Genomic DNA, 13,407 nt, shown 5'->3' with positions numbered 1-13,407 from the left:
ACAGTCACGTGCACACACATGCTTACATGAACTGCACTTGATCTCTCACTTGGCCAATGTCAGGTTCAGAGCCTCCTCCTTCCTCCCTACCAATCCCGGCCTTTGGGTCCCCAGTCTGGCCATCTACAGCAACTTCCATGGCCCAGAGTCACATCATTAACTGATGTCTTTTGACAAAGTGGGGGAAGGAGGGGGTTTTTGGCTCTGGCATTGCCTTTCCCCTCTTCCTTCTCCCTCTCCATCAGACCAGTCATCTGTGAGACAAATGACTCTCGCCTGCCAAGGCCGAGGAGAGTGGAGTTAAAAATGTAGTTAATTAAATTTACTCAAAAAGATCAACTCTCAAGATTAGGAGCTGGCTTTATCGCCACTAAAAATAAACAGGGCTGGGGAGGACAGGATGGAAGAGATGGAGCTGGAAGGCGGGTGGGGGCGAAGAGGGACTTGGGGCTTTGGATCCTTGGACGCTAGGCTGATATTTAAAGACCTTTTACATTGTGAAAGATCTCAGTGAACAGCTGACATCTCCTGGAGCCCTGGGGAAGTTTTTGTGATAAGGAACATTCCCACTTGGAGGGTGAGGGGACTGTTCCTTTTCTGGGGGTGCAGATGCTGTTGGAAAATGAGTCTTGGTGCGGGGTGAGGAGTGTGAGTCTTCAGTTCCCTCCTTGACTCCCCACCCAGCAGCTAGCACCCCATTCTCTTCCTCTGCCTAAGGGCTATATGAAATATAATCAAAAAGCCTTGTGCATAGGATGGAGAGGCAGGCGACTGTCCCAGAGGAAAGTCTTCTTCAGCCTTACCTCTCCCCACATGTTCCAGACCCAGTGTGGCCAGGACACCCTTTCTACTCTTCTTATGGGCTGAGAAGTCTCCTCTCTAGTGCAACCGGCAAAGGATGTGTGGATGTACTTAAAGATTCACTCAAGCAGGTTTGGTGAATTGAAATTTGGAGTCTGAGGGAGGGCATTGGACATACCAACTCACCCATGAGTCAGTTGTCTGACGGTGCCAGCTGTTTCATGCTTCCATGAATACATGTAGGCTGCTCTCTCACTGCAAGATTCCTATTCCTTCTTTGAGACCCTATGCAGGTGTCACTTCCTCTGACTCTTCTTCACCAATTCTAGAGTCTAAGCTGAACTATCTCTCCTCTGCTAATTCAATACTGATTCTTACAATGTTTTGTCTTTTGGCTTGCTACTAAACCTTGAGCATTTGGGGGCATGGACCACATGTCTTTTCTTATTGCTCTTCCCCAGCATCCTATATAGTGCTCCTAAGGGGAGCTCAAATGCTAGGCTGTGGTTAGAGAAGCCAGGGAGCTGAGATCCTGAGGGGAGACTGTAGACAGCATCTGTGGCACATCGGGTTTATGTTCTTATTTAGCTATGGGTGGGCCTGACACCAAGGAGACCCGTGAGTGCTTCAAAATACCAGTAGACTATTGACAAAGGACTTCCTGGCTTGAAAAATGGCTGTCCCACTCTTATCCTGAGCTTTACCTTGGAAACATCTACAGAATTAAGTCAGTGCCTTTCAGATTAATATACTCATCAAAATGTCATTCTGCAAAAGCTATTTGCTAGCTTTGAGTCTCTCCAAGTTCCTCTGCTTTGAGCAGGAGGTCTTCCTCTGCCAAATGTAAACACAAAGGGATGCTGGGATTTGGGGCCTGCATTGGGGGCTCAGAATTCCTGAGGCAGAGGTATCCTCTTGACCAAACCTCAGGCTTCCAGGAATGCTGCCACCAGGGCATTTGTCATGCAAATTTCCTTCTAGGGCAGGCAGGGAGAGAAATAAAAGGCAAAAAAATAAACTTTGAAACAGTGAAAGAAGAAAAAAAAGGGTAATTTCTATGGAGAAGAGTACCTCTCATATCAAAATTGTTGTGTTTTGTTCTGTTTTTGAGACAGGCTTACACTCAAACATCCATGATCTGCCAGGATATTAATGTTGTTACCTTTTAATTTCTCACATGCAGCATCCAAGGAAAGCCCTCCCTGTCATAAAGCTGCACTATGGAAACGCCAGAGTGAGGGAAAGACTAGAGGGACAACATTTCTTAATCACAGACAGCGATGCTCTGTCTCCCAATCACAGACACACACCGAAGGGCAGAGTCTTCAGCACCTGCTTGTGGTTTTGCACAAATGAAAAAAAGCGAGCTCCAATCTCACCCTCTGCCCTAACTCCAGGCCAATTCCTTCAGTTTCCTGGGGAGCGTGTCAGACAATCAGAGCACAGCCAAACAGAGTTTCTCTGAGAATGCTGCCATGCTTTCTAGACCCAGAGAATATACAAAATAATCGTTAGACTTTTACCCATCCTGGAGAGTGCAGTTCTCCTCAGTCCCTGGGTAGGACTCTGGGCCTCATTGCTATGATGATTTAGGGCCTTGTGACCTGCCTTCTTGGCTCTAGATATACCATTCCCCCCATTTAGGGGAGATGGAGATGCCTTTTGCAAGTCCCACCTCTGCATTGGGTATTCTTTATTCTCCACATGTGCGCACGCCTGTGTACGTGTGTTGCGCATACAGAGGGCATAATGTGCTTCAGAGAACCCTGGAAGAGGAAATAGCAATCAATATGCCTGTCTAAACAATTAGAAAGAGATGTTTCCGAGTCTCCTAAATCTATCTGGCATGTGTTAGATGCATACTGTCAGCCTGGCTGCCATTAAATAGCTTCTAAATAATGCAAAGACAATCAGATGTACAAATAAGCAATTCAATTTGGGTGATTGATTATTGGAATAATGCTCATGCACCCAAGGCGTGACATTTCCAATCACATCTCCATTTCATTTCTCAGGCGGTAATGATCTTTCTGCCTCTACTCGTGGAAAGTGATCTCTTGGCTGGAGGATTTGGGCATGGGCTACACTTGGGTTCTGTGGATTGACTCTTCATCTCGCTTCAATATTCCTTGGACACATGGGATGGATGTGCCTCCTCTGCTTCCTCTCTACTATATAAATTTCACCAACTGCATGCTATATTCCCGAGGTGAATGTAGGGCACGTGGTTAGGGATCTTTGAAGGTCGGCCTTACAGATGTCTTTCATATGGCTTGGCTATCCCGCCAGCTGTCTGTCTGAGTCTCTCAATGTTTGCAGCTTTTTGGAAAGGCGTGTGAGTAGTATGGGGGTCTCCACTGAATTATCTCTATGTCTGAGATGACAACGGAACAAGACTCAATGTATTTATTGAATGTAGAAACCCTGGTTCAAGCTCTGCAAACCTCCAGATCTGACCCCCAACTTTCAGCATCAGTGTCAATGGCTGAAGTTACTTCTCTCATTAAAGTCTATCTTGTATAGTCATAGCTTTTGGTTTGGTGAGACCCCCTTGCTGATTTGAGAAGAACATTCATAGAAGTTAGCACATACACAGCATGGCTCCCTGGCCCGCAGCATCTGATGTTTGCCCTTGGCAAATATCTACTGGTATGGTTAAGGCATCTGAACAGTTCAAACCCTGGTTTCCCTGCCTAGAGGAAGGAAACAGAATTCTGTAATACGTTCTTTAAGTAGAACTGCCCACCTGGCAAAGTAACATTTATCTAGATTAGCACCTCACTACTCAACATGTAGTCCTTGAGCTAGTGTGTCTGGAAGATTGTCTCAAGCTGCTCCCTAGACTTACTGAATCCAAATTTAAGAAGGTCATCAGGTAACTCATGTACACATTAGTCTTTGGGATGTGCTGCTCTAAGAATTATGAGAAGTGTGGTGGAAAAAAGTGGGCCCCAAGTACGCTGCATTGCACCTGGTGATATAGAGCAGGTTACCTGCCTTTTCTAAACTTCATAATCTTGACCTGTAAAAGCTGACAGTCAAGAGGAAACCAAGAGACCTACCCTGCATGGCCATTGTGAAGCTAAATAGATTAATGCAAAGGATATTGCCTAGAGCTGGAACCATCTTGGGTCCTCAGAGGGAGGGATTTACCTTTATCAGGTCTCTAACTTGTAAAAAAAAGAGTTGCTATTATCTACCAGTTTAGAGGTTTCTGTAAGTTTGGTATAACTTAACAGCAAGTAACTAGACAAGGTGATCAGTAAATCTTAATTGTCTCTGAATGAGAAATGCCCCATGTAGGCTTAAAATAGGGTTTTTATTTTATTTTATTTTATTTTATTTTATTTTATTTATTTATTTTATTTTATTAATTTTATTTTATTAATTAATTTATTTTTTTATTGGGGTGGATTTCTAATGCGTGGGCTGGCCCTAATGGGTTTGCCAGGTATGTGAAAACCCCAGGAGAGTTTACACATGAAGACATCTCTCCAAGTGGTGTATCCAAGGCACAGTTCAGCTTGGGGGCCAATAAATCAGTCTCCATTCTTAGGGCTATGCAAGCTAGCAATTCAGGTGTGCCCGCTCCATTGTCCCCAGACCTGGATGTCACCTCTCCGGGAGAATGCTGTCAAGGTGCTTTATTTGCCCAGCTCAAACTCCTTAAGACTCAGCTCAGGTGGGATCCCTGGGTGGCGCAGCGGTTTGGCGCCTGCCTTTGGCCCAGGGCGCGATCCTGGAGACCCGGGATCAAATCCCACGTCGGGCTCCCGGTGCATGGAGCCTGCTTCTCCCTCTGCCTATGTCTCTGCCTCTCTCTCTCTCTCTCTCTCTCTCTCTCTGTGACTATCATAAATAAATAAAAATTAAATAAAAAAAATGTTTAAAAAAAAAAAAAAGACTCAGCTCAGGTACTACTACCTCCAGGAAGCCTTCCTTCCTTACTTCCCAACTCAGCCTGTTGCTCTTTCTTTGTACCTCCAAAGCACCCATGGTTACTTTTGCCCAGCCTTAAGCAAAGACATTTTCCCTGGTTTCTCTCCTCTACTGAGAGGCCCCCAGGGGCAACATCATATTCGTTTGTGCCTCCAGCAAGGTGCCTGAACATTGCAGCCATAGAAGGCAATCGCAGGTCTGCGCCACACTCTTATCCCAGCATGTCAACTGTCCTTAGCACTGTCATGATTCTGGATATTTTAAACAGTTTACTTTTGCAGATGAGTTGGGAATGAATGATGTCCCAGTGTGGAGAATGTGATACCCACCTTGCCTTTCTCAGGGCCTCTTCTTGAGAAATCCTATCTCTTGCTTTCTGCACTTGCCACTAGCTTTGTTCAAATTCAGAAAATTAACTCTCCAAATCTTTCCTGGTCATACTCTTTCTTCTTCTTGAACTGTCTGGTTTCCTCACATATTCTTCACTCCTAAGCGACACCCTCTCTCCTCCTTTCCCTCTTCACACCTTGTCTCCCCAAAACACTTCCAACAGAAGCTAAAATAAATTATACCACTTACTATTCCTAGTATGAGTTGGGTAAATAAGAGTAACATGTTCAGCCAAAGGAAATCATCTCTAGCTGGGAATATCTGGTTTCAGTAAGTCATTCAACAGAATATATGATAAATAATGTCCTGTGAAATTATTCATCACCACAGCCCTGCTGAGTGCACAGTATCATAAACAAGATATTTATTATTCTTGCCCTCATGAAACTTATATTCTGGTGGGGGCAACAGGAGAATGAGCATATTAATAATACACTTGATATTTACACTGAGAAAGTTATCTGGAGGAAATAGATGGGATGATGTGGGGGGAGCCTCTCTGAGGAGGTGGCATCTGAGCCCAGTCTAGAAGGATGATGACAGCAAGCTGGATATGGGGAGAGTGTTCTAGACAGAGAACAAAGCAGGTCCAAAGGAAAAGATCGTGTGGCATATAAAAGGAACAGAAAGGAGATCAATCTGACTGACTGCAAGTAAAGAGAAGATTTGTGTAAAATGAATGAAGTTGGAGTAGTGGGAAGGAGTAAGATTATTCCTGGCCTTAGAGGTTATAGTCAAGCTTATTTTATTTTAGGAGCCATGGGAACCCCTGATGGGAGTGACATGACGTGGTCTGCATTTGTCAAAGATCACTGAAGGCCATATTGGGAATGGGTGGTTGAGGGGTCAGCAAGGTAGGAGTGAAACCTTACATTCTTCAGTAGCTCAAGCAATATAGAATTAAGATAGACTTGAGTAAATCTGTTCATGAGCTACCCTGATAAAGATTATGGCTACCTTTGAGCACTTTCACAGAGGATCAATGGCTTGACCTTTGTCTGCAGACTCCCTGGGACAGTGGAATCACTTCACAAAGTCTTGGAATCTCTATGCACACCGATAATTATTGATAGAATAAGCAATATGTCTCCACCTTACATTATTTATCATTTATTTTTTCTCAATGCAAACAGAGTTGTGATTAATAAAACATACATATTCTTTAAAAGCACCATTAAATGCATAGGAACTTTCCATCATTACGGGTTGCAGTCCTATTAACTGAATTTTTTAATTGATATCGAATCCATAAAAAATATTATGAGTTCAAAATACATCCTGCTGCATAAGTCAATATCCAGAATTTATCCTTGACCCAAAGAACCTCCCCACACCTCTGGATAACCTAGAAGATTGGATTTCCTGACTACACTTGGGTTTAGGCTGGGGCCAAAGGGAAAGTGAACCCACGTGATGTGTGACTTCCCTTCTTAGCTACATGAGCAGGTCTGCAGGTGGTCTCTTACCTGGTTCACAGGCTGGCTGTAAAGAACTCTAAAATGTGGAGTTGCAATTTGGAAGTTGCTGGGATCTGGGATCCCCCAGTCAACATTGGAGGAGGAGAGTTGCCAAGGAGTGAGACCTAATTAGCACTGGAATGGGAAACAAAGAAATAAATCTTTTGTTGTATTAAGTCACCGAGATGTTGAAATTATGTGTTGCCACAGTCTAGTTAGCTGAGGCTGACTGACACCATCCTTTGATACGCCTGCACTTGTGACCAAAGAGGCATATTCCAGGTTGGCAACTGCTGCAGCCTTGTGACAGCAAGAAAATGCGAACTCCCTAAATGTCCATCTGTGGGAGGCGGTTTCAATCTGAATGGCACATTCATACAGTGGAATATTATCCTGCCATTACAAGGCAGCTCTGTAAATTATACAGAGTTGGTTGAAAGGTTGGGTGAAAAAGGCAGGGTTCAGTAGAGATGTATAGTATTTGGCCATTTGTACATAAAAAATAATATCCTTATGTAGTAGCAGGTAACATAGATTGGCCTTAAGGGCCATTTGGTGTTCTAAAACTCTACAATTATTAACTCATTTAATCCTTACAACCGGCCCTCTCCGGTGCTTCCCAGAATGATCCCTGATTAACCAACCATCACAATGAGACACAGAGAGACTAGGGAGGCTGACGAAGGTGACTTGAGTAGGACCAGCTGGAGCAAGCACCCACGACCTTGGTGATTTCATAGTAGTGCATAGATGTGGGAGCTCACTGAAGTATAGAATTTCTTTGGGAAAAAACACAGAGTTCTGGCAGGAATAGGAGCCTCTGGACAGGAGAATTGAAAATTGGGTTCACACTTGGAAGAAATATTTGATTCCAGTGTATGTCTTCACCAATCGTGTGTAGACAGTATGTATTTGAAAGCAAAAATACATAGCTTTTATTTTTGTTTATATTTTATTTTTTAAAGTAAGCTCTACCCCTCAGTGTGGGACTTGAACTCAGAACCCTGAGATCAAAAGTTACATGTTCTGCAGACTGACCCAGCCAGGGGCCCCATGCATATATAGTTTTTAAAGGCACTGAGATCCTAAGATCATTCTAATTTTGATATCCTTACCTACTCTTTTTATAACCCATCGGCTCTAGATCCAAAGAAAAAGTTAAAACCACTTCTAGGATGGTGAACAGAGCCCACTGCTCTTGGCAAAACCCAGGCCTCTCCCCGACCCCTGGCTGTGGTGTCTCTTGCCCCATGCTCCTACCCCCGCCCCCTCCCCAGGGACACAGAGAGAGGAACACTGTGCCACTGTCTGAGAATTCACTCCTTGTTCAAAGAGAAGTTTGCACTCCAACAGATTTTTGCCTTTTGCAATTATGTCATTAAAAGCGTTCTGAACTTCAGACTTGAAATGAACTCCAGAAAGGGTCTGCCCTTTTAGCTTTCGGCTTTACATAATTTATGGTTTTGAATCTTATTGAAAAGTGCAAAAAGGGATTCAGAAAAGGTTCCAAGCAGACACACACAGCCATGCACATCCCTCCCTGCTGCCCCCCTGCCCCCAGCCATCTTCATGCAATTCCCCACTGCCCCTGCCCACAGTGGAGGGGGCACTGTCTTCAGAATGAGAGGGTTTTATCTGGGTCATCAAAAGAATGTGGCATTTGTAACACAATCCCCCCATCCTCCCTTTGGCTTATCTATTAGTAGCTATAATATTCCCCTCCTTCTCCCCTCTCTACCTGGCACCTACCTTTCCTTCCTTCCCTTCCCTCTCTCCATCCCCCTACTCTCCCTCTTATCTGCCCTCCTCCAACTCACCTGGCCCTGGAGTGTCACTTGGCATTTTAGGGAATAAATAGGACTAGGAGAGGAGGATGTTTGAACTTAAATTGTCTATGTTCCATTCCTGGCTCTCTTACTTTCCAAACTTGTATCTCTGAGCAAGTCACCTTAACTTCTGCAGCCCTGTTTTGCACATCTGCGGACTAAGGCTGATAATGGTTGTATCTATCTCCTAGGTCATCGTTTGGATCAAAGGGCACCCTGTAAGAAAAGGACATGGCGCTGTGCTTGCATGGGGTATGCACTTCGTAAATATTGGCTTTATTATTCTGGGAGGCAGGATGGTGTTGTAGGTAAGACTGTGCTCTCTGGCAGCAGACTGTCTGCGTTTGAAACTCTGCCATTTAATAGTTGGGCCATTTTCAAAGTCATTTCTGCTCTCTGAGGTCAGTTTCCTTATCAGTGCGATGGGGACAATGATGCCATTTATCTGTAGGATCGCTGTGGGGAGAAAATGAGATGAAGCGTGCAAGGTACTTAGTACAGGGGCTGGCACATTGTATCTGCAGTAAATGCGGGCTCTTGGTGTGGAGATGTGCCAAGCAGAGGGAAACAAATAAACAAACAGATTTCCCAAATCCCCTGAAAATCATTTCATCTTATTATTTAAGAGAAAAGGTGGCCTCACCCTAACACAGAATTTGGTTGCAGATCCAGCCCTGGGCTGATTTCAATGGCCTCTGGCTGAACTGCCTGCCAGAGAAGGCTGCTCACCCCGGACCTATGGCAGTTTTCAGGGTCAGGAGGATGTCTGCATTTTTATCTGGTGACCTCCAACTCTCTCCTCGCTTCTGGTGGGAGAACTCCTCCAAATTTCTCTTCCTCAGTGGCCTGCCCTCCCAGCTCCAGTTCCAGATAAGAAGGGCATTGACTGAGGATGTGTGTATTTGAGGCGGAGGTTGGAGCAGGGATAGCCAAAGGGGAAGATCCAAGGCTCTAGGTGTCTCTCAGCCTGGGACAAGTTCTGTGGGCTTGTGGCTCCTGTCCCAGGCTCCAAACCTACTTCTTCCCCTTCTGGCTGTGAACTCAGGCCAAAGTGCTTAGCATTTCTCCATCAGCTTCAGTTTTGTCAACTGTGAAACTAGAAAAATAGCAGTGCTTTCTTCAAAGAGTTGGGACTGAAAAATAATGCCCATGGAGAAATGGGCTCAGCAATCAGTAGATGGGTTATTACCAAGGTGACTTTGAATGGCCAACAGGAAGTCCAGGTAGGTGGATCCAGAAAGAAGTTTCTATCATGTCAAGATCTGTGGTTTCCAGTGCAAGTTCTCCCTCTGAAATCATTCCTGTAAATGTTGCCTTCTAGACACAGTATGGATGACCCAGGGCAGGCTCTTGACAGAAAAAGGCTCAGGACGGGGGAGAGGAAAGAGGGAGCTGAACTGGGTGGGAGTCCAGTCTCTGCAGAACCTCTGCTGAGTGCACCCATAGACCTTCCTTCTGTGGGTGCTCTTAAAGCAAGGAGCCAGAAGTCTTTCTTCCCACTGGCCCCTGATTTATTCTCAGCTTGCTTCATGCCTTCCCAAGCCAACTTCCCTTCCCTTTGTACTTCACTTTGTAAAATAATTTAAACTGTGGAAGTGTCATATCTGAGGCAGGGACAGACTTAGAAGCTCTGCCTGGAGCTGCCTTGCAGACCTCTGGTTCCAGAAAGTTCCCAGAGCTCTAGTACTTTGCATGCTCTGAGATCCAACCCTATTTTTGTTTCAGAAGGCTTTAGAATTCTCTCATTTTCTGAGTGTCTGTTGGAGCAGAAGACAGAATCACAGACTATGAGAGCAAAAAAAGTATCTCAGCAATCATCTCTAGAAATGAAAAACTTGCAGCCCATGGCAAATCTGACCCACCATATTGTGTGTTTGTGTATGTGTGTGTGTGTGTGTGTATGTGCGTATGTGCACACTTTTTTTTTTTTAAATGAATGATATACCAACACTTGAAGCCTAGAGTTGTCCGTTCCCTTGCAAAGTCATAAATCTGGGAATGCTGGTTTACATTTCATCATGGCGGCAACAGGATAAGTAGGGTAGTGGCTGTACCTTTGCATTGACCCAAGCTTCTGTCCATATAGTCCTCACCACTCCCCAGAGCACCACACTCACCTCTTTAGTTCATCTCCATATCTGCATGGTCCCAACTGGCATTTGGGTTCATGACTTCTAATCTATTGACTGTCATTGTACAGATGGGAACTCTCATGGTGACGGTGAGAAGTGACTGTCAAGGTCATCAAAGGAGAAGGGCCCGGAGTGGGATGCGAGCCCAGCCTTTTCTAGGTCGGGGCTCTCTTCATAGGAGGCTAAACTGTTGAGGACCTGGAATTCATGCGCATGGCACTGATGCCCTCTGGATGACTTCATGGGGTTACAGGTTCCCCTCTCTGGTCTTCACCGCTCAGGGGTCATTGGCTCAGGTTGGGGTGGTTGTTGATAGCGGGGTTCACTCAGCCCTTTCTTCAGATGCCTGAATCAGAGAAATGAGCCCAGAGATGACTCTTGTTTCCTGTTGTATGTTTCACTTCTGTACTTTATTACCTCTCCTCTTGTCCTTTATTGGCCACCCTGTTAGACAAGGTTGGCAAATGTTCTTCATTTCTCCTGCTAACTGTGGTCAAGAGAAAATTATTATGGTGGAAGGTGCCTGGTGGCCCAGAACTGTCGCACTGCCTCTCACACCTGTGTACTGACAAGGGCTTCTGACTGCAAAGGACACTTGATGTTGGCCCCACAGAGCTGAGATTTGGCTAAACTCTCATCTTCCAGTCCCTGGGGCTACATCAGACAGTGCCATGAGTGACCAGTGCTGACTCCAAGCAGGCACGAGGAGGCTGACAGGCGGCCCCAGCAGTGACCTGGGCGTCCCCTGCGTCCTCACGAACTTCAAAGTTCTTTAGGGCCTGGGACAACAGGTACGGTGTGAGGGGGCCATGTCTCCGTGCTTGGCAGGTCTTGTGCATTCTGTTGGTGCCCGGAGGCCCTAGGGGCTGGCCCTGCATTTCCATTCTCTTCAGTCAGCTTCAAATCCCTGTGTCTGAAAATGAAATTAGAAGGAGCAGCTGAGAGATCATACATATATAGTAGATCCAAATATAAAATGCCTCTCTGTCCCTTCTAGGGACAGAGGATAAGGATGCTTCTAGGACCAGCAACAGGGATTACACAGTAATCTTATTATACAGGGTCTACCAAGGGGGAAGAAAGGGTCACTTTTCCATGCATGGTAACACCATCCCCCCACTTCCCTTTTCTCAGCCACCATCCCTGCTGCTGCACGGGCTTTTCATTCTCTGAATAGAAGTCACAGTTATGCCGGAGCTTCTTGTAGGCCAAAGGAGTTTCTGGTTTCTTCTTTTTCTCAGGATGGCTCACCTGCTGTCCTCAGCCTCATAGACTTTCCCCACAGCTTGAGCCTACTGTTCGGATGTGAATTTCATCATTTGTCAAAAGAGAAACTTGGATAGGGAGTATTAAGTTCCTTAAGACCAACTATTCCCAGCATCTGGCCTCATCCAGCTATCCCAGTAAGAGAAGGCTTATTTCTCTCTTCTTGGGACATTGTGACAAAGCAAAGGATCCTTGACGAGCTTCTGTCCAAAGGCATAGGGTTGAGAGAAGTGAGTGTAGCCATAAAATGTGAGATGAGGTCTTGCCCCCTAGTGTCTGACTCAGCTGCCTGCTTTATGAGCAGCTAAGTATTAGGAAACCATGCTTGGCCACCAGCTAGTCTCCTCCTTTGCTGTGATTAAAATTTAATCCCATCTCCTTCACTTATGGAGCACGACTCTGGATGAATATGTGTGTATGGCTCGGGGAGCATGTGGTGGAGGCAAAACTGACCCTGTAAGTTATCTAAAGATTGGAAAATACACAGATTTTGTCTAGTAAGAAGTGATCTGCTATTTACCTCAATTTTTACATACAAAACCCAAGGCTGTTTATGCTATTGCACTCAGCACTGTTTTCTGTACCAATGGATGGGGAAAAAATAGACTATTTAAGAGAATGATAAAAATTGTTTCAAGTTTCATGTATATTTCATTGATATGTGACACTGGAATACAGATCGATGCTTACATTACATGAAGTAATGTTTCATGTGCTCTCATCACACAAAGCCACCTCCAGCTGTGGTAGGATAGCTTGAACATGGCAGGAGCGCTCTTAGGACTCGCTCAGTGAATGAATGAACGTTAATGTCATCCCATTAGTCACATGCTCACAGACGCACAGATGCTCTCCTCTGTGCTGGAGTCCTTTGAAGCGCTAAAAATCATGTGGACAAGGAAGGATCATAATTTTTCTTGACTCTAAACCAAAAGTCAACAAACCTTTTCCTTAAAGGCTCAGATAGTACATATTTTTGACTTTGCAGGACAGGAGGTCTCTGTTGCCAATACTCTGCTCTGCTGTTGATTCACAAAAGCAGCCACACACAACACAAAAACAAAAACCACAAAAAACAATCACACTTCACTTACAAAAACAGGTGGAAACCGGATCTGGCCCCTAGGCCCTAGTTTGCCAAGTTGTGGTCTAAACCTTTGGTTAAGTTCTGTCAAGCGCTGTGATTAAAAACAGATCTGGCACTTTGGCAAAGTTTGGTCATGGATTGAAAACTGGACCGAGCCTGTTACCATGAAAACAAGCATAAAACTGGTTGTCAGGGAAACTGGATTCTTTTCTTCGTTCATTCACTTGGAGTGAGACTCTAAGAAAGCCTCACTTATATCAGCCTCAGCTTCCCTATGAATAAAGCGAGGGTTTATTTACATCGGAAGAAACTCAAGCCTTTTCCAGAATGTATACGATTTGTGTTCACACAACTCTCCCACCCCCTCACCATTTTTTAAACTTTGGCAAACTTTTATAGGTTCAGTATCAGCCTCGTGGGAAAAATCAGAGTTGAGAATGTGGTATGGAGGAGGAAAAGCCTAACTGTGATTATGTTTTGTTTCTGGACATAAACAACAACAACAACAA

At 44.9% G+C, this 13,407-nt stretch overlaps 1 long non-coding RNA gene across 1 annotated transcript in view; it reads right to left on the bottom strand.

Annotated features, from left to right (window-relative positions):
* Positions 1-5,842: 5,842 nt before the first annotated feature.
* The window catches only part of LOC112654047 (uncharacterized), a 58,468-nt gene continuing 50,903 nt past the window's right edge, over positions 5,843-13,407 (bottom strand). The window contains exons 2-3 of the long non-coding RNA XR_003132676.3: positions 10,531-11,458; positions 5,843-6,722 (exon numbers count right to left, since the gene is read on the bottom strand). This is a non-coding gene — a long non-coding RNA (uncharacterized LOC112654047). The remainder of the gene's footprint in view (positions 6,723-10,530; positions 11,459-13,407) is intronic.

Source organism: Canis lupus, chromosome 3 (assembly GCF_003254725.2).
Source record: "Canis lupus dingo isolate Sandy chromosome 3, ASM325472v2, whole genome shotgun sequence".
Lineage (NCBI taxonomy): Eukaryota > Metazoa > Chordata > Mammalia > Carnivora > Canidae > Canis > Canis lupus.
Note: the sequence above shows the minus strand (reverse complement) of the source record. Positions and strands in the feature narration are given on the sequence as shown.